The sequence below is a fragment of the Misgurnus anguillicaudatus genome, chromosome 10 (assembly GCF_027580225.2).
Source record: "Misgurnus anguillicaudatus chromosome 10, ASM2758022v2, whole genome shotgun sequence".
NCBI classification, from domain to species: Eukaryota; Metazoa; Chordata; class Actinopteri; order Cypriniformes; family Cobitidae; genus Misgurnus; species Misgurnus anguillicaudatus.
In genome coordinates this window covers 4,062,790-4,081,694 of record NC_073346.2, presented here as the reverse complement: position 1 = coordinate 4,081,694, position 18,905 = coordinate 4,062,790, and the positions used below count along the sequence as shown (strand labels likewise).

The 18,905-nt window shown below is 49.8% G+C and overlaps 28 non-coding genes across 28 annotated transcripts; 14 read left to right on the top strand and 14 right to left on the bottom strand.

The window, feature by feature from the left end:
- The first annotated feature begins 21 nt into the window (after positions 1–21).
- Positions 22–93, top strand: trnae-cuc (transfer RNA glutamic acid (anticodon CUC)). Its single transcript has one exon. It is a non-coding gene; the product is annotated as a tRNA-Glu (tRNA).
- A 268-nt stretch (positions 94–361) lies between these two features.
- On the bottom strand, positions 362–434 carry trnar-acg (transfer RNA arginine (anticodon ACG)). Its single transcript has one exon. It is a non-coding gene; the product is annotated as a tRNA-Arg (tRNA).
- Positions 435–1,226: 792 nt separating this feature from the next.
- On the bottom strand, positions 1,227–1,309 carry trnal-cag (transfer RNA leucine (anticodon CAG)). The gene has a single exon. It is a non-coding gene; the product is annotated as a tRNA-Leu (tRNA).
- A 1,290-nt stretch (positions 1,310–2,599) lies between these two features.
- Positions 2,600–2,671, top strand: trnae-cuc (transfer RNA glutamic acid (anticodon CUC)). Its single transcript has one exon. It is a non-coding gene; the product is annotated as a tRNA-Glu (tRNA).
- A 268-nt stretch (positions 2,672–2,939) lies between these two features.
- trnar-acg (transfer RNA arginine (anticodon ACG)) lies at positions 2,940–3,012 on the bottom strand. The gene has a single exon. It is a non-coding gene; the product is annotated as a tRNA-Arg (tRNA).
- Positions 3,013–3,804: 792 nt separating this feature from the next.
- On the bottom strand, positions 3,805–3,887 carry trnal-cag (transfer RNA leucine (anticodon CAG)). The gene has a single exon. It is a non-coding gene; the product is annotated as a tRNA-Leu (tRNA).
- A 1,122-nt stretch (positions 3,888–5,009) lies between these two features.
- On the top strand, positions 5,010–5,083 carry trnam-cau (transfer RNA methionine (anticodon CAU)). Its single transcript has one exon. It is a non-coding gene; the product is annotated as a tRNA-Met (tRNA).
- Positions 5,084–5,175: 92 nt separating this feature from the next.
- trnae-cuc (transfer RNA glutamic acid (anticodon CUC)) lies at positions 5,176–5,247 on the top strand. The gene has a single exon. It is a non-coding gene; the product is annotated as a tRNA-Glu (tRNA).
- Positions 5,248–5,515: 268 nt separating this feature from the next.
- trnar-acg (transfer RNA arginine (anticodon ACG)) lies at positions 5,516–5,588 on the bottom strand. Its single transcript has one exon. It is a non-coding gene; the product is annotated as a tRNA-Arg (tRNA).
- Positions 5,589–6,380: 792 nt separating this feature from the next.
- trnal-cag (transfer RNA leucine (anticodon CAG)) lies at positions 6,381–6,463 on the bottom strand. Its single transcript has one exon. It is a non-coding gene; the product is annotated as a tRNA-Leu (tRNA).
- A 1,123-nt stretch (positions 6,464–7,586) lies between these two features.
- On the top strand, positions 7,587–7,660 carry trnam-cau (transfer RNA methionine (anticodon CAU)). Its single transcript has one exon. It is a non-coding gene; the product is annotated as a tRNA-Met (tRNA).
- A 92-nt stretch (positions 7,661–7,752) lies between these two features.
- On the top strand, positions 7,753–7,824 carry trnae-cuc (transfer RNA glutamic acid (anticodon CUC)). Its single transcript has one exon. It is a non-coding gene; the product is annotated as a tRNA-Glu (tRNA).
- Positions 7,825–8,092: 268 nt separating this feature from the next.
- trnar-acg (transfer RNA arginine (anticodon ACG)) lies at positions 8,093–8,165 on the bottom strand. The gene has a single exon. It is a non-coding gene; the product is annotated as a tRNA-Arg (tRNA).
- A 792-nt stretch (positions 8,166–8,957) lies between these two features.
- trnal-cag (transfer RNA leucine (anticodon CAG)) lies at positions 8,958–9,040 on the bottom strand. The gene has a single exon. It is a non-coding gene; the product is annotated as a tRNA-Leu (tRNA).
- Positions 9,041–10,164: 1,124 nt separating this feature from the next.
- On the top strand, positions 10,165–10,238 carry trnam-cau (transfer RNA methionine (anticodon CAU)). The gene has a single exon. It is a non-coding gene; the product is annotated as a tRNA-Met (tRNA).
- Positions 10,239–10,330: 92 nt separating this feature from the next.
- Positions 10,331–10,402, top strand: trnae-cuc (transfer RNA glutamic acid (anticodon CUC)). Its single transcript has one exon. It is a non-coding gene; the product is annotated as a tRNA-Glu (tRNA).
- A 268-nt stretch (positions 10,403–10,670) lies between these two features.
- Positions 10,671–10,743, bottom strand: trnar-acg (transfer RNA arginine (anticodon ACG)). Its single transcript has one exon. It is a non-coding gene; the product is annotated as a tRNA-Arg (tRNA).
- A 792-nt stretch (positions 10,744–11,535) lies between these two features.
- Positions 11,536–11,618, bottom strand: trnal-cag (transfer RNA leucine (anticodon CAG)). The gene has a single exon. It is a non-coding gene; the product is annotated as a tRNA-Leu (tRNA).
- Positions 11,619–12,742: 1,124 nt separating this feature from the next.
- Positions 12,743–12,816, top strand: trnam-cau (transfer RNA methionine (anticodon CAU)). The gene has a single exon. It is a non-coding gene; the product is annotated as a tRNA-Met (tRNA).
- A 92-nt stretch (positions 12,817–12,908) lies between these two features.
- On the top strand, positions 12,909–12,980 carry trnae-cuc (transfer RNA glutamic acid (anticodon CUC)). The gene has a single exon. It is a non-coding gene; the product is annotated as a tRNA-Glu (tRNA).
- A 268-nt stretch (positions 12,981–13,248) lies between these two features.
- Positions 13,249–13,321, bottom strand: trnar-acg (transfer RNA arginine (anticodon ACG)). Its single transcript has one exon. It is a non-coding gene; the product is annotated as a tRNA-Arg (tRNA).
- Positions 13,322–14,113: 792 nt separating this feature from the next.
- On the bottom strand, positions 14,114–14,196 carry trnal-cag (transfer RNA leucine (anticodon CAG)). The gene has a single exon. It is a non-coding gene; the product is annotated as a tRNA-Leu (tRNA).
- A 1,124-nt stretch (positions 14,197–15,320) lies between these two features.
- Positions 15,321–15,394, top strand: trnam-cau (transfer RNA methionine (anticodon CAU)). Its single transcript has one exon. It is a non-coding gene; the product is annotated as a tRNA-Met (tRNA).
- Positions 15,395–15,486: 92 nt separating this feature from the next.
- On the top strand, positions 15,487–15,558 carry trnae-cuc (transfer RNA glutamic acid (anticodon CUC)). Its single transcript has one exon. It is a non-coding gene; the product is annotated as a tRNA-Glu (tRNA).
- A 1,133-nt stretch (positions 15,559–16,691) lies between these two features.
- trnal-cag (transfer RNA leucine (anticodon CAG)) lies at positions 16,692–16,774 on the bottom strand. Its single transcript has one exon. It is a non-coding gene; the product is annotated as a tRNA-Leu (tRNA).
- Positions 16,775–17,898: 1,124 nt separating this feature from the next.
- trnam-cau (transfer RNA methionine (anticodon CAU)) lies at positions 17,899–17,972 on the top strand. Its single transcript has one exon. It is a non-coding gene; the product is annotated as a tRNA-Met (tRNA).
- Positions 17,973–18,064: 92 nt separating this feature from the next.
- trnae-cuc (transfer RNA glutamic acid (anticodon CUC)) lies at positions 18,065–18,136 on the top strand. Its single transcript has one exon. It is a non-coding gene; the product is annotated as a tRNA-Glu (tRNA).
- A 268-nt stretch (positions 18,137–18,404) lies between these two features.
- trnar-acg (transfer RNA arginine (anticodon ACG)) lies at positions 18,405–18,477 on the bottom strand. The gene has a single exon. It is a non-coding gene; the product is annotated as a tRNA-Arg (tRNA).
- Between the last annotated feature and the right edge of the window lie 428 nt (positions 18,478–18,905).

The following is an 18,905-nucleotide window of genomic DNA, read 5'->3' as shown; positions in this document are numbered from 1 at the left end:
GGCCTGAAGGCCAGCGTGTCCTCCCTGGTGGTCTAGTGGCTAGGATTCGGCGCTCTCACCGCCGCGGCCCGGGTTCGATTCCCGGTCAGGGAACGCTCTTTTGACGTGCGCTTGCCTTTTTCACCGGCCGGGTTATGCGCAACGCTGGCTTCGAAGGCAAGGATCGCAGCACCTCCAAGAGGCAAAGCTTCACTGCCTCCGGCCCATCGACCTAAGGTTGGACGGCTAAATTGCCTGCCTGCAGTCCTGCGCTCCGCCATCTGAGCAATCAGAGCCTGGTGTGCGTCCTCTGCTCTACTGAGGCATGTTGACGCAGGACAGCAGACACCCAACGTGTGGGAGGAAGGAGTAAAAACAGGATCGAGCCAGCCAGGAGTCGAACCTAGAATCTTCTGATCCGTAGTCAGACGCGTTATCCATTGCGCCACTGGCCCAACGCCAGAAACCAGGGAAGTCATGCTTGGAGAAGACAGCTGGATTCTGGAGGCCAGCTGCAAAACTTCATTATTAAATATTAATCCGGTTTTACTCTGCCATCATTAAATCCATTATTACACAATCAATAATTACATGGTTCCCTGCTGCAGCAGCCAAGGACAAGGCCAAGCTGCAGCGGGTGATCCGCTCGGCAGAGAGAGTGATCAACACCTCTCTACCTTCTCTGGAATCCCTTCACAACCTCAGGGCTGTGAGAAGGGCAAGAAAAATTATGTCTGACCCATCTCATCCAGGCTGTACCATGTTTCAGCTGCTCCCTTCAGGTAGAAGGCTTCGGCTCCCGAGAACTGCAAAATCCCGGCATCGCCTGAGCTTCTTTCCCACGGCCGCCTGGCTGCTTAATGACAGTTCAATTCCTTTTCAGGACTGAATGCACTGTTTGCACTTTATTGTTTCTATTACTCCTACTTTTATCATTCAGTATTAGTGTAAGTATCATTATTACTCTTAGCACCTTCCATTCACCTTCCATATGACTGTGTATTGTCATATCTTGTTCTGTCTTAATGTTTCGTTTGCCACATTACATCCATGCGTGACTGGCTGTAAAGAATTCCAATTGTGTTTGACACTATATTGCAATAAATTGAACCTTGAACCTTCATCTCTACCAAAATGGGAAACCGGGTCGTCCCCCGCGTGCCTGTCTCCTGGCGTCTTTGAAAAGGACGCTCCCTCGGAAGAAAGCGCGATACACAGCACGGGTGGCTACAACAAAGGCAACAGAATGTCAGAAGTGGGATTCGAACCCACGCCTCCAGAGGAGACTGCGACCTGAACGCAGCGCCTTAGACCGCTCGGCCATCCTGACCACCCCAGCTGGCCCGAGCGAGTCGATTGCGCTCCTCAGCGAATGTGCCGGTGTAACTTTTGGAATGACTCACGATTTTATTGCCTTCATGCAGCTCATCTTTAATTCTTATTTATTTCTTCACAAACGCCTTGAAATAGTGACGAATGTGGATTTTTCGAAATGAGGAACAATGTGCCCGAAGCCTTTCATTTGCCAAAAGCACACGCAGCCCGTCTCCATATGCCCTGTAACGGATGCTGTCAAAGTGGTTTTGCATTCAATGATCCTTTCCCGCCTGATCATACTGTTTTAGAACAGGGTCACAAAAAGGAATCGCCATTCTCAGACCCTGCTCGTTCTACTTGAACGCGCAATGAAAATACTTGATCAAATGCGGATGGACGCCGGCATTGCAATTTAGCGAAAAAGCGCCATCTCTGTACGTCTCAGGGCCTTTTTATGGTTCGCAGTTGCCTTCTAATGTAGACAACAGTTAACCATACGGCGGCGACATCCTTAAAAGAACCGGTGGCGTTGTGTCTCGAGCACACAAGGCAAACAAGAGATTCTTCAAGAGGTGAGTGCGAAGTACAGTTTACTGCCACAGGCAATGGCCGCAGAGCTTTTACTTTAACAGACTCTAATACGTGGAACACGTCACCAACTTACATAGGACAGTCTTTCAACTTTAGCACAATTTAAGTTTTTCTACTAGATAATGAGGCTAAAGACGAGCCAAACACGTGATCACTGAATAACTGGGACTTTGCATTGTGGATATGTAACGTTATTCCATTAATCTGTCAGCTGTGTCAAATGTGTCAAATGTAAGTGTTTATTTATAATGGGTTTTATCTAGCCTGAGAGCATGTGCGCCAAGATCGTCCAGCAACGGCAGGCGTGCCATTCTCGACACCATTTAAAAGACGATAGGAATCCTGGGCATGACATAGCCCCTCTGTGTCTCCTTGAAGTTGTTTCTGTACGTGTAACATATTAAGAACGAGAAGGTCCTCAGTGTGGGTAGCCAGAGTGCAAGAAGCCCAGTCGTGCTCTCCTCGCAGGAGTTTCCTCGCTGGTGGCGCACAAAATGCCACGCAACCAGACGCAAGGGGCCACCCAGGAGCCGCCGGTCTGGGCGTGCCTCGTTGGCGCAGTTAGGCAGCGCGTCAGTCTCATAATCTAAAGGTCGTGAGTTCGAGCCTCACACGGGGCAGGGTGCCCTTTTGTCGACTAGTTTGAGACTTTAGCCCCGTTTTCCTTCCGCACAGTGTGCCAGGCATCCACGGCTTGAAGGCCAGCGTGTCCTCCCTGGTGGTCTAGTGGCTAGGATTCGGCGCTCTCACCGCCGCGGCCCGGGTTCGATTCCCGGTCAGGGAACGCTCTTTTGACGTGCGCTTGCCTTTTTCACCGGCCGGGTTATGCGCAACGCTGGCTTCGAAGGCAAGGATCGCAGCACCTCCAAGAGGCAAAGCTTCACTGCCTCCGGCCCATCGACCTAAGGTTGGACGGCTAAATTGCCTGCCTGCAGTCCTGCGCTCCGCCATCTGAGCAATCAGAGCCTGGTGTGCGTCCTCTGCTCTACTGAGGCATGTTGACGCAGGACAGCAGACACCCAACGTGTGGGAGGAAGGAGTAAAAACAGGATCGAGCCAGCCAGGAGTCGAACCTAGAATCTTCTGATCCGTAGTCAGACGCGTTATCCATTGCGCCACTGGCCCAACGCCAGAAACCAGGGAAGTCATGCTTGGAGAAGACAGCTGGATTCTGGAGGCCAGCTGCAAAACTTCATTATTAAATATTAATCCGGTTTTACTCTGCCATCATTAAATCCATTATTACACAATCAATAATTACATGGTTCCCTGCTGCAGCAGCCAAGGACAAGGCCAAGCTGCAGCGGGTGATCCGCTCGGCAGAGAGAGTGATCAACACCTCTCTACCTTCTCTGGAATCCCTTCACAACCTCAGGGCTGTGAGAAGGGCAAGAAAAATTATGTCTGACCCATCTCATCCAGGCTGTACCATGTTTCAGCTGCTCCCTTCAGGTAGAAGGCTTCGGCTCCCGAGAACTGCAAAATCCCGGCATCGCCTGAGCTTCTTTCCCACGGCCGCCTGGCTGCTTAATGACAGTTCAATTCCTTTTCAGGACTGAATGCACTGTTTGCACTTTATTGTTTCTATTACTCCTACTTTTATCATTCAGTATTAGTGTAAGTATCATTATTACTCTTAGCACCTTCCATTCACCTTCCATATGACTGTGTATTGTCATATCTTGTTCTGTCTTAATGTTTCGTTTGCCACATTACATCCATGCGTGACTGGCTGTAAAGAATTCCAATTGTGTTTGACACTATATTGCAATAAATTGAACCTTGAACCTTCATCTCTACCAAAATGGGAAACCGGGTCGTCCCCCGCGTGCCTGTCTCCTGGCGTCTTTGAAAAGGACGCTCCCTCGGAAGAAAGCGCGATACACAGCACGGGTGGCTACAACAGAGGCAACAGAATGTCAGAAGTGGGATTCGAACCCACGCCTCCAGAGGAGACTGCGACCTGAACGCAGCGCCTTAGACCGCTCGGCCATCCTGACCACCCCAGCTGGCCCGAGCGAGTCGATTGCACTCCTCAGCGAATGTGCCGGTGTAACTTTTGGAATGACTCACGATTTTATTGCCTTCATGCAGCTTATCTTTAATTCTTATTTATTTCTTCACAAACGCCTTGAAATAGTGACGAATGTGGATTTTTCGAAATGAGGAACAATGTGCCCGAAGCCTTTCATTTGCCAAAAGCACACGCAGCCGTCTCCATATGCCCTGTAACGGATGCTGTCGATGGGTTTTGCATTCAATGATCCTTTCCCGCCTGATCATACTGTTTTAGAACAGGGTCACAAAAAGGAATTGCCATTCTCAGACCCTGCTCGTTCTACTTGAACACGCAATGAAAATACTTGATCAAATGCGGATGGACGCCGGCATTGCAATTTAGCGAAAAAGCGCCATCTCTGTACGTCTCAGGGCCTTTTTATGGTTCGCAGTTGCCTTCTAATGTAGACAACAGTTAACCATACGGCGGCGACATCCTTAAAAGAACCGGTGGCATTGTGTCTCGAGCACACAAGGCAAACAAGAGATTCTTCAAGAGGTGAGTGCGAAGTACAGTTTACTGCCACAGGCAATGGCCGCAGAGCTTTTACTTTAACAGACTCTAATACGTGGAACACGTCACCAACTTACATAGGACAGTCTTTCAACTTTAGCACAATTTAAGTTTTTCTACTAGATAATGAGGCTAAAGACGAGCCAAACACGTGATCACTGAATAACTGGGACTTTGCATTGTGGATATGTAACGTTATTCCATTAATCTGTCAGCTGTGTCAAATGTGTCAAATGTAAGTGTTTATTTATAATGGGTTTTATCTAGCCTGAGAGCATGTGCGCCAAGATCGTCCAGCAACGGCAGGCGTGCCATTCTCGACACCATTTAAAAGACGATAGGAATCCTGGGCATGACATAGCCCCTCTGTGTCTCCTTGAAGTTGTTTCTGTACGTGTAACATATTAAGAACGAGAAGGTCCTCAGTGTGGGTAGCCAGAGTGCAAAAAGCCCAGTCGTGCTCTCCTCGCAGGAGTTTCCTCGCTGGTGGCGCACAAAATGCCACGCAACCAGACGCAAGGGGCCACCCGGGAGCCGTCGGTCTGGGCGTGCCTCGTTGGCGCAGTTAGGCAGCGCGTCAGTCTCATAATCTGAAGGTCGTGAGTTCGAGCCTCACACGGGGCAGGGTGCCCTTTTGTCGACTAGTTTGAGACTTTAGCCCCGTTTTCCTTCCGCACAGTGTGCCAGGCATCCACGGCCTGAAGGCCAGCGTGTCCTCCCTGGTGGTCTAGTGGCTAGGATTCGGCGCTCTCACCGCCGCGGCCCGGGTTCGATTCCCGGTCAGGGAACGCTCTTTTGACGTGCGCTTGCCTTTTTCACCGGCCGGGTTATGCGCAACGCTGGCTTCGAAGGCAAGGATCGCAGCACCTCCAAGAGGCAAAGCTTCACTGCCTCCGGCCCATCGACCTAAGGTTGGACGGCTAAATTGCCTGCCTGCAGTCCTGCGCTCCGCCATCTGAGCAATCAGAGCCTGGTGTGCGTCCTCTGCTCTACTGAGGCATGTTGACGCAGGACAGCAGACACCCAACGTGTGGGAGGAAGGAGTAAAAACAGGATCGAGCCAGCCAGGAGTCGAACCTAGAATCTTCTGATCCGTAGTCAGACGCGTTATCCATTGCGCCACTGGCCCAACGCCAGAAACCAGGGAAGTCATGCTTGGAGAAGACAGCTGGATTCTGGAGGCCAGCTGCAAAACTTCATTATTAAATATTAATCCGGTTTTACTCTGCCATCATTAAATCCATTATTACACAATCAATAATTACATGGTTCCCTGCTGCAGCAGCCAAGGACAAGGCCAAGCTGCAGCGGGTGATCCGCTCGGCAGAGAGAGTGATCAACACCTCTCTACCTTCTCTGGAATCCCTTCACAACCTCAGGGCTGTGAGAAGGGCAAGAAAAATTATGTCTGACCCATCTCATCCAGGCTGTACCATGTTTCAGCTGCTCCCTTCAGGTAGAAGGCTTCGGCTCCCGAGAACTGCAAAATCCCGGCATCGCCTGAGCTTCTTTCCCACGGCCGCCTGGCTGCTTAATGACAGTTCAATTCCTTTTCAGGACTGAATGCACTGTTTGCACTTTATTGTTTCTATTACTCCTACTTTTATCATTCAGTATTAGTGTAAGTATCATTATTACTCTTAGCACCTTCCATTCACCTTCCATATGACTGTGTATTGTCATATCTTGTTCTGTCTTAATGTTTCGTTTGCCACATTACATCCATGCGTGACTGGCTGTAAAGAATTCCAATTGTGTTTGACACTATATTGCAATAAATTGAACCTTGAACCTTCATCTCTACCAAAATGGGAAACCGGGTCGTCCCCCGCGTGCCTGTCTCCTGGCGTCTTTGAAAAGGACGCTCCCTCGGAAGAAAGCGCGATACACAGCACGGGTGGCTACAACAAAGGCAACAGAATGTCAGAAGTGGGATTCGAACCCACGCCTCCAGAGGAGACTGCGACCTGAACGCAGCGCCTTAGACCGCTCGGCCATCCTGACCACCCCAGCTGGCCCGAGCGAGTCGATTGCGCTCCTCAGCGAATGTGCCGGTGTAACTTTTGGAATGACTCACGATTTTATTGCCTTCATGCAGCTCATCTTTAATTCTTATTTATTTCTTCACAAACGCCTTGAAATAGTGACGAATGTGGATTTTTCGAAATGAGGAACAATGTGCCCGAAGCCTTTCATTTGCCAAAAGCACACGCAGCCGTCTCCATATGCCCTGTAACGGATGCTGTCAAAGTGGTTTTGCATTCAATGATCCTTTCCCGCCTGATCATACTGTTTTAGAACAGGGTCACAAAAAGGAATTGCCATTCTCAGACCCTGCTCGTTCTACTTGAACACGCAATGAAAATACTTGATCAAATGCGGATGGACGCCGGCATTGCAATTTAGCGAAAAAGCGCCATCTCTGTACGTCTCAGGGCCTTTTTATGGTTCGCAGTTGCCTTCTAATGTAGACAACAGTTAACCATACGGCGGCGACATCCTTAAAAGAACCGGTGGCATTGTGTCTCGAGCACACAAGGCAAACAAGAGATTCTTCAAGAGGTGAGTGCGAAGTACAGTTTACTGCCACAGGCAATGGCCGCAGAGCTTTTACTTTAACAGACTCTAATACGTGGAACACGTCACCAACTTACATAGGACAGTCTTTCAACTTTAGCACAATTTAAGTTTTTCTACTAGATAATGAGGCTAAAGACGAGCCAAACACGTGATCACTGAATAACTGGGACTTTGCATTGTGGATATGTAACGTTATTCCATTAATCTGTCAGCTGTGTCAAATGTGTCAAATGTAAGTGTTTATTTATAATGGGTTTTATCTAGCCTGAGAGCATGTGCGCCAAGATCGTCCAGCAACGGCAGGCGTGCCATTCTCGACACCATTTAAAAGACGATAGGAATCCTGGGCATGACATAGCCCCTCTGTGTCTCCTTGAAGTTGTTTCTGTACGTGTAACATATTAAGAACGAGAAGGTCCTCAGTGTGGGTAGCCAGAGTGCAAGAAGCCCAGTCGTGCTCTCCTCGCAGGAGTTTCCTCGCTGGTGGCGCACAAAATGCCACGCAACCAGACGCAAGGGGCCACCCAGGAGCCGTCGGTCTGGGCGTGCCTCGTTGGCGCAGTTAGGCAGCGCGTCAGTCTCATAATCTGAAGGTCGTGAGTTCGAGCCTCACACGGGGCAGGGTGCCCTTTTGTCGACTAGTTTGAGACTTTAGCCCCGTTTTCCTTTCGCACAGTGTGCCAGGCATCCACGGCCTGAAGGCCAGCGTGTCCTCCCTGGTGGTCTAGTGGCTAGGATTCGGCGCTCTCACCGCCGCGGCCCGGGTTCGATTCCCGGTCAGGGAACGCTCTTTTGACGTGCGCTTGCCTTTTTCACCGGCCGGGTTATGCGCAACGCTGGCTTCGAAGGCAAGGATCGCAGCACCTCCAAGAGGCAAAGCTTCACTGCCTCTGGCCCATCGACCTAAGGTTGGACGGCTAAATTGCCTGCCTGCAGTCCTGCGCTCCGCCATCTGAGCAATCAGAGCCTGGTGTGCGTCCTCTGCTCTACTGAGGCATGTTGACGCAGGACAGCAGACACCCAACGTGTGGGAGGAAGGAGTAAAAACAGGATCGAGCCAGCCAGGAGTCGAACCTAGAATCTTCTGATCCGTAGTCAGACGCGTTATCCATTGCGCCACTGGCCCAACGCCAGAAACCAAGGAAGTCATGCTTGGAGAAGACAGCTGGATTCTGGAGGCCAGCTGCAAAACTTCATTATTAAATATTAATCCGGTTTTACTCTGCCATCATTAAATCCATTATTACACAATCAATAATTACATGGTTCCCTGCTGCAGCAGCCAAGGACAAGGCCAAGCTGCAGCGGGTGATCCGCTCGGCAGAGAGAGTGATCAACACCTCTCTACCTTCTCTGGAATCCCTCCACAACCTCAGGGCTGTGAGAAGGGCAAGAAAAATTATGTCTGACCCATCTCATCCAGGCTGTACCATGTTTCAGCTGCTCCCTTCAGGTAGAAGGCTTCGGCTCCCGAGAACTGCAAAATCCCGGCATCGCCTGAGCTTCTTTCCCACGGCCGCCTGGCTGCTTAATGACAGTTCAATTCCTTTTCAGGACTGAATGCACTGTTTGCACTTTATTGTTTCTATTACTCCTACTTTTATCATTCAGTATTAGTGTAAGTATCATTATTACTCTTAGCACCTTCCATTCACCTTCCATATGACTGTGTATTGTCATATCTTGTTCTGTCTTAATGTTTCGTTTGCCACATTACATCCATGCGTGACTGGCTGTAAAGAATTCCAATTGTGTTTGACACTATATTGCAATAAATTGAACCTTGAACCTTCATCTCTACCAAAATGGGAAACCGGGTCGTCCCCCGCGTGCCTGTCTCCTGGCGTCTTTGAAAAGGACGCTCCCTCGGAAGAAAGCGCGATACACAGCACGGGTGGCTACAACAAAGGCAACAGAATGTCAGAAGTGGGATTCGAACCCACGCCTCCAGAGGAGACTGCGACCTGAACGCAGCGCCTTAGACCGCTCGGCCATCCTGACCACCCCAGCTGGCCCGAGCGAGTCGATTGCGCTCCTCAGCGAATGTGCCGGTGTAACTTTTGGAATGACTCACGATTTTATTGCCTTCATGCAGCTCATCTTTAATTCTTATTTATTTCTTCACAAACGCCTTGAAATAGTGACGAATGTGGATTTTTCGAAATGAGGAACAATGTGCCCGAAGCCTTTCATTTGCCAAAAGCACACGCAGCCCGTCTCCATATGCCCTGTAACGGATGCTGTCAAAGTGGTTTTGCATTCAATGATCCTTTCCCGCCTGATCATACTGTTTTAGAACAGGGTCACAAAAAGGAATCGCCATTCTCAGACCCTGCTCGTTCTACTTGAACACGCAATGAAAATACTTGATCAAATGCGGATGGACGCCGGCATTGCAATTTAGCGAAAAAGCGCCATCTCTGTACGTCTCAGGGCCTTTTTATGGTTCGCAGTTGCCTTCTAATGTAGACAACAGTTAACCATACGGCGGCGACATCCTTAAAAGAACCGGTGGCATTGTGTCTCGAGCACACAAGGCAAACAAGAGATTCTTCAAGAGGTGAGTGCGAAGTACAGTTTACTGCCACAGGCAATGGCCGCAGAGCTTTTACTTTAACAGACTCTAATACGTGGAACACGTCACCAACTTACATAGGACAGTCTTTCAACTTTAGCACAATTTAAGTTTTTCTACTAGATAATGAGGCTAAAGACGAGCCAAACACGTGATCACTGAATAACTGGGACTTTGCATTGTGGATATGTAACGTTATTCCATTAATCTGTCAGCTGTGTCAAATGTGTCAAATGTAAGTGTTTATTTATAATGGGTTTTATCTAGCCTGAGAGCATGTGCGCCAAGATCGTCCAGCAACGGCAGGCGTGCCATTCTCGACACCATTTAAAAGACGATAGGAATCCTGGGCATGACATAGCCCCTCTGTGTCTCCTTGAAGTTGTTTCTGTACGTGTAACATATTAAGAACGAGAAGGTCCTCAGTGTGGGTAGCCAGAGTGCAAGAAGCCCAGTCGTGCTCTCCTCGCAGGAGTTTCCTCGCTGGTGGCGCACAAAATGCCACGCAACCAGACGCAAGGGGCCACCCAGGAGCCATCGGTCTGGGCGTGCCTCGTTGGCGCAGTTAGGCAGCGCGTCAGTCTCATAATCTGAAGGTCGTGAGTTCGAGCCTCACACGGGGCAGGGTGCCCTTTTGTCGACTAGTTTGAGACTTTAGCCCCGTTTTCCTTCCGCACAGTGTGCCAGGCATCCACGGCCTGAAGGCCAGCGTGTCCTCCCTGGTGGTCTAGTGGCTAGGATTCGGCGCTCTCACCGCCGCGGCCCGGGTTCGATTCCCGGTCAGGGAACGCTCTTTTGACGTGCGCTTGCCTTTTTCACCGGCCGGGTTATGCGCAACGCTGGCTTCGAAGGCAAGGATCGCAGCACCTCCAAGAGGCAAAGCTTCACTGCCTCCGGCCCATCGACCTAAGGTTGGACGGCTAAATTGCCTGCCTGCAGTCCTGCGCTCCGCCATCTGAGCAATCAGAGCCTGGTGTGCGTCCTCTGCTCTACTGAGGCATGTTGACGCAGGACAGCAGACACCCAACGTGTGGGAGGAAGGAGTAAAAACAGGATCGAGCCAGCCAGGAGTCGAACCTAGAATCTTCTGATCCGTAGTCAGACGCGTTATCCATTGCGCCACTGGCCCAACGCCAGAAACCAAGGAAGTCATGCTTGGAGAAGACAGCTGGATTCTGGAGGCCAGCTGCAAAACTTCATTATTAAATATTAATCCGGTTTTACTCTGCCATCATTAAATCCATTATTACACAATCAATAATTACATGGTTCCCTGCTGCAGCAGCCAAGGACAAGGCCAAGCTGCAGCGGGTGATCCGCTCGGCAGAGAGAGTGATCAACACCTCTCTACCTTCTCTGGAATCCCTCCACAACCTCAGGGCTGTGAGAAGGGCAAGAAAAATTATGTCTGACCCATCTCATCCAGGCTGTACCATGTTTCAGCTGCTCCCTTCAGGTAGAAGGCTTCGGCTCCCGAGAACTGCAAAATCCCGGCATCGCCTGAGCTTCTTTCCCACGGCCGCCTGGCTGCTTAATGACAGTTCAATTCCTTTTCAGGACTGAATGCACTGTTTGCACTTTATTGTTTCTATTACTCCTACTTTTATCATTCAGTATTAGTGTAAGTATCATTATTACTCTTAGCACCTTCCATTCACCTTCCATATGACTGTGTATTGTCATATCTTGTTCTGTCTTAATGTTTCGTTTGCCACATTACATCCATGCGTGACTGGCTGTAAAGAATTCCAATTGTGTTTGACACTATATTGCAATAAATTGAACCTTGAACCTTCATCTCTACCAAAATGGGAAACCGGGTCGTCCCCCGCGTGCCTGTCTCCTGGCGTCTTTGAAAAGGACGCTCCCTCGGAAGAAAGCGCGATACACAGCACGGGTGGCTACAACAAAGGCAACAGAATGTCAGAAGTGGGATTCGAACCCACGCCTCCAGGGGAGACTGCGACCTGAACGCAGCGCCTTAGACCGCTCGGCCATCCTGACCACCCCAGCTGGCCCGAGCGAGTCGATTGCGCTCCTCAGCGAATGTGCCGGTGTAACTTTTGGAATGACTCACGATTTTATTGCCTTCATGCAGCTCATCTTTAATTCTTATTTATTTCTTCACAAACGCCTTGAAATAGTGACGAATGTGGATTTTTCGAAATGAGGAACAATGTGCCCGAAGCCTTTCATTTGCCAAAAGCACACGCAGCCCGTCTCCATATGCCCTGTAACGGATGCTGTCAAAGTGGTTTTGCATTCAATGATCCTTTCCCGCCTGATCATACTGTTTTAGAACAGGGTCACAAAAAGGAATCGCCATTCTCAGACCCTGCTCGTTCTACTTGAACACGCAATGAAAATACTTGATCAAATGCGGATGGACGCCGGCATTGCAATTTAGCGAAAAAGCGCCATCTCTGTACGTCTCAGGGCCTTTTTATGGTTCGCAGTTGCCTTCTAATGTAGACAACAGTTAACCATACGGCGGCGACATCCTTAAAAGAACCGGTGGCATTGTGTCTCGAGCACACAAGGCAAACAAGAGATTCTTCAAGAGGTGAGTGCGAAGTACAGTTTACTGCCACAGGCAATGGCCGCAGAGCTTTTACTTTAACAGACTCTAATACGTGGAACACGTCACCAACTTACATAGGACAGTCTTTCAACTTTAGCACAATTTAAGTTTTTCTACTAGATAATGAGGCTAAAGACGAGCCAAACACGTGATCACTGAATAACTGGGACTTTGCATTGTGGATATGTAACGTTATTCCATTAATCTGTCAGCTGTGTCAAATGTGTCAAATGTAAGTGTTTATTTATAATGGGTTTTATCTAGCCTGAGAGCATGTGCGCCAAGATCGTCCAGCAACGGCAGGCGTGCCATTCTCGACACCATTTAAAAGACGATAGGAATCCTGGGCATGACATAGCCCCTCTGTGTCTCCTTGAAGTTGTTTCTGTACGTGTAACATATTAAGAACGAGAAGGTCCTCAGTGTGGGTAGCCAGAGTGCAAGAAGCCCAGTCGTGCTCTCCTCGCAGGAGTTTCCTCGCTGGTGGCGCAAAAAATGCCACGCAACCAGACGCAAGGGGCCTCCCAGGAGCCGTCGGTCTGGGCGTGCCTCGTTGGCGCAGTTAGGCAGCGCGTCAGTCTCATAATCTGAAGGTCGTGAGTTCGAGCCTCACACGGGGCAGGGTGCCCTTTTGTCGACTAGTTTGAGACTTTAGCCCCGTTTTCCTTCCGCACAGTGTGCCAGGCATCCACGGCCTGAAGGCCAGCGTGTCCTCCCTGGTGGTCTAGTGGCTAGGATTCGGCGCTCTCACCGCCGCGGCCCGGGTTCGATTCCCGGTCAGGGAACGCTCTTTTGACGTGCGCTTGCCTTTTTCACCGGCCGGGTTATGCGCAACGCTGGCTTCGAAGGCAAGGATCGCAGCACCTCCAAGAGGCAAAGCTTCACTGCCTCCGGCCCATCGACCTAAGGTTGGACGGCTAAATTGCCTGCCTGCAGTCCTGCGCTCCGCCATCTGAGCAATCAGAGCCTGGTGTGCGTCCTCTGCTCTACTGAGGCATGTTGACGCAGGACAGCAGACACCCAACGTGTGGGAGGAAGGAGTAAAAACAGGATCGAGCCAGCCAGGAGTCGAACCTAGAATCTTCTGATCCGTAGTCAGACGCGTTATCCATTGCGCCACTGGCCCAACGCCAGAAACCAGGGAAGTCATGCTTGGAGAAGACAGCTGGATTCTGGAGGCCAGCTGCAAAACTTCATTATTAAATATTAATCCGGTTTTACTCTGCCATCATTAAATCCATTATTACACAATCAATAATTACATGGTTCCCTGCTGCAGCAGCCAAGGACAAGGCCAAGCTGCAGCGGGTGATCCGCTCGGCAGAGAGAGTGATCAACACCTCTCTACCTTCTCTGGAATCCCTTCACAACCTCAGGGCTGTGAGAAGGGCAAGAAAAATTATGTCTGACCCATCTCATCCAGGCTGTACCATGTTTCAGCTGCTCCCTTCAGGTAGAAGGCTTCGGCTCCCGAGAACTGCAAAATCCCGGCATCGCCTGAGCTTCTTTCCCACGGCCGCCTGGCTGCTTAATGACAGTTCAATTCCTTTTCAGGACTGAATGCACTGTTTGCACTTTATTGTTTCTATTACTCCTACTTTTATCATTCAGTATTAGTGTAAGTATCATTATTACTCTTAGCACCTTCCATTCACCTTCCATATGACTGTGTATTGTCATATCTTGTTCTGTCTTAATGTTTCGTTTGCCACATTACATCCATGCGTGACTGGCTGTAAAGAATTCCAATTGTGTTTGACACTATATTGCAATAAATTGAACCTTGAACCTTCATCTCTACCAAAATGGGAAACCGGGTCGTCCCCCGCGTGCCTGTCTCCTGGCGTCTTTGAAAAGGACGCTCCCTCGGAAGAAAGCGCGATACACAGCACGGGTGGCTACAACAAAGGCAACAGAATGTCAGAAGTGGGATTCGAACCCACGCCTCCAGAGGAGACTGCGACCTGAACGCAGCGCCTTAGACCGCTCGGCCATCCTGACCACCCCAGCTGGCCCGAGCGAGTCGATTGCGCTCCTCAGCGAATGTGCCGGTGTAACTTTTGGAATGACTCACGATTTTATTGCCTTCATGCAGCTCATCTTTAATTCTTATTTATTTCTTCACAAACGCCTTGAAATAGTGACGAATGTGGATTTTTCGAAATGAGGAACAATGTGCCCGAAGCCTTTCATTTGCCAAAAGCACACGCAGCCCGTCTCCATATGCCCTGTAACGGATGCTGTCAAAGTGGTTTTGCATTCAATGATCCTTTCCCGCCTGATCATACTGTTTTAGAACAGGGTCACAAAAAGGAATCGCCATTCTCAGACCCTGCTCGTTCTACTTGAACACGCAATGAAAATACTTGATCAAATGCGGATGGACGCCGGCATTGCAATTTAGCGAAAAAGCGCCATCTCTGTACGTCTCAGGGCCTTTTTATGGTTCGCAGTTGCCTTCTAATGTAGACAACAGTTAACCATACGGCGGCGACATCCTTAAAAGAACCGGTGGCATTGTGTCTCGAGCACACAAGGCAAACAAGAGATTCTTCAAGAGGTGAGTGCGAAGTACAGTTTACTGCCACAGGCAATGGCCGCAGAGCTTTTACTTTAACAGACTCTAATACGTGGAACACGTCACCAACTTACATAGGACAGTCTTTCAACTTTAGCACAATTTAAGTTTTTCTACTAGATAATGAGGCTAAAGACGAGCCAAACACGTGATCACTGAATAACTGGGACTTTGCATTGTGGATATGTAACGTTATTCCATTAATCTGTCAGCTGTGTCAAATGTGTCAAATGTAAGTGTTTATTTATAATGGGTTTTATCTAGCCTGAGAGCATGTGCGCCAAGATCGTCCAGCAACGGCAGGCGTGCCATTCTCGACACCATTTAAAAGACGATAGGAATCCTGGGCATGACATAGCCCCTCTGTGTCTCCTTGAAGTTGTTTCTGTACATGTAACATATTAAGAACGAGAAGGTCCTCAGTGTGGGTAGCCAGAGTGCAAGAAGCCCAGTCGTGCTCTCCTCGCAGGAGTTTCCTCGCTGGTGGCGCAAAAAATGCCACGCAACCAGACGCAAGGGGCCTCCCAGGAGCCGTCGGTCTGGGCGTGCCTCGTTGGCGCAGTTAGGCAGCGCGTCAGTCTCATAATCTGAAGGTCGTGAGTTCGAGCCTCACACGGGGCAGGGTGCCCTTTTGTCGACTAGTTTGAGACTTTAGCCCCGTTTTCCTTCCGCACAGTGTGCCAGGCATCCACGGCCTGAAGGTCAGCGTGTCCTCCCTGGTGGTCTAGTGGCTAGGATTCGGCGCTCTCACCGCCGCGGCCCGGGTTCGATTCCCGGTCAGGGAACGCTCTTTTGACGTGCGCTTGCCTTTTTCACCGGCCGGGTTATGCGCAACGCTGGCTTCGAAGGCAAGGATCGCAGCACCTCCAAGAGGCAAAGCTTCACTGCCTCCGGCCCATCGACCTAAGGTTGGACGGCTAAATTGCCTGCCTGCAGTCCTGCGCTCCGCCATCTGAGCAATCAGAGCCTGGTGTGCGTCCTCTGCTCTACTGAGGCATGTTGACGCAGGACAGCAGACACCCAACGTGTGGGAGGAAGGAGTAAAAACAGGATCGAGCCAGCCAGGAGTCGAACCTAGAATCTTCTGATCCGTAGTCAGACGCGTTATACATTGCGCCACTGGCCCAACGCCAGAAACCAGGGAAGTCATGCTTGGAGAAGACAGCTGGATTCTGGAGGCCAGCTGCAAAACTTCATTATTAAATATTAATCCGGTTTTACTCTGCCATCATTAAATCCATTATTACACAATCAATAATTACATGGTTCCCTGCTGCAGCAGCCAAGGACAAGGCCAAGCTGCAGCGGGTGATCCGCTCGGCAGAGAGAGTGATCAACACCTCTCTACCTTCTCTGGAATCCCTTCACAACCTCAGGGCTGTGAGAAGGGCAAGAAAAATTATGTCTGACCCATCTCATCCAGGCTGTACCATGTTTCAGCTGCTCCCTTCAGGTAGAAGGCTTCGGCTCCCGAGAACTGCAAAATCCCGGCATCGCCTGAGCTTCTTTCCCACGGCCGCCTGGCTGCTTAATGACAGTTCAATTCCTTTTCAGGACTGAATGCACTGTTTGCACTTTATTGTTTCTATTACTCCTACTTTTATCATTCAGTATTAGTGTAAGTATCATTATTACTCTTAGCACCTTCCATTCACCTTCCATATGACTGTGTATTGTCATATCTTGTTCTGTCTTAATGTTTCGTTTGCCACATTACATCCATGCGTGACTGGCTGTAAAGAATTCCAATTGTGTTTGACACTATATTGCAATAAATTGAACCTTGAACCTTCATCTCTACCAAAATGGGAAACCGGGTCGTCCCCCGCGTGCCTGTCTCCTGGCGTCTTTGAAAAGGACGCTCCCTCGGAAGAAAGCGCGATACACAGCACGGGTGGCTACAACAAAGGCAACAGAATGTCAGAAGTGGGATTCGAACCCACGCCTCCAGAGGAGACTGCGACCTGAACGCAGCGCCTTAGACCGCTCGGCAATCCTGACCACCCCAGCTGGCCCGAGCGAGTCGATTGCGCTCCTCAGCGAATGTGCCGGTGTAACTTTTGGAATGACTCACGATTTTATTGCCTTCATGCAGCTCATCTTTAATTCTTATTTATTTCTTCACAAACGCCTTGAAATAGTGACGAATGTGGATTTTTCGAAATGAGGAACAATGTGCCCGAAGCCTTTCATTTGCCAAAAGCACACGCAGCCCGTCTCCATATGCCCTGTAACGGATGCTGTCAAAGTGGTTTTGCATTCAATGATCCTTTCCGGCCTGATCATACTGTTTTAGAACAGGGTCACAAAAAGGAATCGCCATTCTCAGACCCTGCTCGTTCTACTTGAACACGCAATGAAAATACTTGATCAAATGCGGATGGACGCCGGCATTGCAATTTAGCGAAAAAGCGCCATCTCTGTACGTCTCAGGGCCTTTTTATGGTTTGCAGTTGCCTTCTAATGTAGAAAACAGTTAACCATACGGCGGCGACATCCTTAAAGGAACCGGTGGCATTGTGTCTCGAGCACACAAGGCAAACAAGAGATTCTTCAAGAGGTGAGTGCGAAGTACAGTTTACTGCCACAGGCAATGGCCGCAGAGCTTTTACTTTAACAGACTCTAATACGTGGAACACGTCACCAACTTACATAGGACAGTCTTTCAACTTTAGCACAATTTAAGTTTTTCTACTAGATAATGAGGCTAAAGACGAGCCAAACACGTGATCACTGAATAACTGGGACTTTGCATTGTGGATATGTAACGTTATTCCATTAATCTGTCAGCTGTGTCAAATGTGTCAAATGTAAGTGTTTATTTATAATGGGTTTTATCTAGCCTGAGAGCATGTGCGCCAAGATCGTCCAGCAACGGCAGGCGTGCCATTCTCGACACCATTTAAAAGACGATAGGAATCCTGGGCATGACATAGCCCCTCTGTGTCTCCTTGAAGTTGTTTCTGTACGTGTAACATATTAAGAACGAGAAGGTCCTCAGTGTGGGTAGCCAGAGTGCAAGAAGCCCAGTCGTGCTCTCCTCGCAGGAGTTTCCTCGCTGGTGGCGCACAAAATGCCACGCAACCAGACGCAAGGGGCCTCAAAGGAGCCGTCGGTCTGGGCGTGCCTCGTTGGCGCAGTTAGGCAGCGCGTCAGTCTCATAATCTGAAGGTCGTGAGTTTGAGCCTCACACGGGGCAGGGTGCCCTTTTGTCGACTAGTTTGAGACTTTAGCCCCGTTTTCCTTCCGCACAGTGTGCCAGGCATCCACGGCCTGAAGGCCAGCGTGTCCTCCCTGGTGGTCTAGTGGCTAGGATTCGGCGCTCTCACCGCCGCGGCCCGGGTTCGATTCCCGGTCAGGGAACGCTCTTTTGACGTGCGCTTGCCTTTTTCACCGGCCGGGTTATGCGCAACGCTGGCTTCGAAGGCAAGGATCGCAGCACCTCCAAGAGGCAAAGCTTCACTGCCTCCGGCCCATCGACCTAAGGTTGGACGGCTAAATTGCCTGCCTGCAGTATTGCGCTCCGCCATCTGAGCAATCAGAGCCTGGTGTGCGTCCTCTGCTCTACTGAGGCATGTTGACGCAGGACAGCAGACACCCAACGTGTGGGAGGAAGGAGTAAAAACAGGATCGAGCCAGCCAGGAGTCGAACCTAGAATCTTCTGATCCGTAGTCAGACGCGTTATCCATTGCGCCACTGGCCCAACGCCAGAAACCAGGGAAGTCATGCTTGGAGAAGACAGCTGGATTCTGGAGGCCAGCTGCAAAACTTCATTATTAAATATTAATCCGGTTTTACTCTGCCATCATTAAATCCATTATTACACAATCAATAATTATATGGTTCCCTGCTGCAGCAGCCAAGGACAAGGCCAAGCTGCAGCGGGTGATCCGCTCGGCAGAGAGAGTGATCAACACCTCTCTACCTTCTCTGGAATCCCTTCACAACCTCAGGGCTGTGAGAAGGGCAAGAAAAATTATGTCTGACCCATCTCATCCAGGCTGTACCATGTTTCAGCTGCTCCCTTCAGGTAGAAGGCTTCGGCTCCCGAGAACTGCAAAATCAACTTTAGCACAATTTAAGTTTTTCTACTAGATAATGAGGCTAAAGACGAGCCAAACACGTGATCAC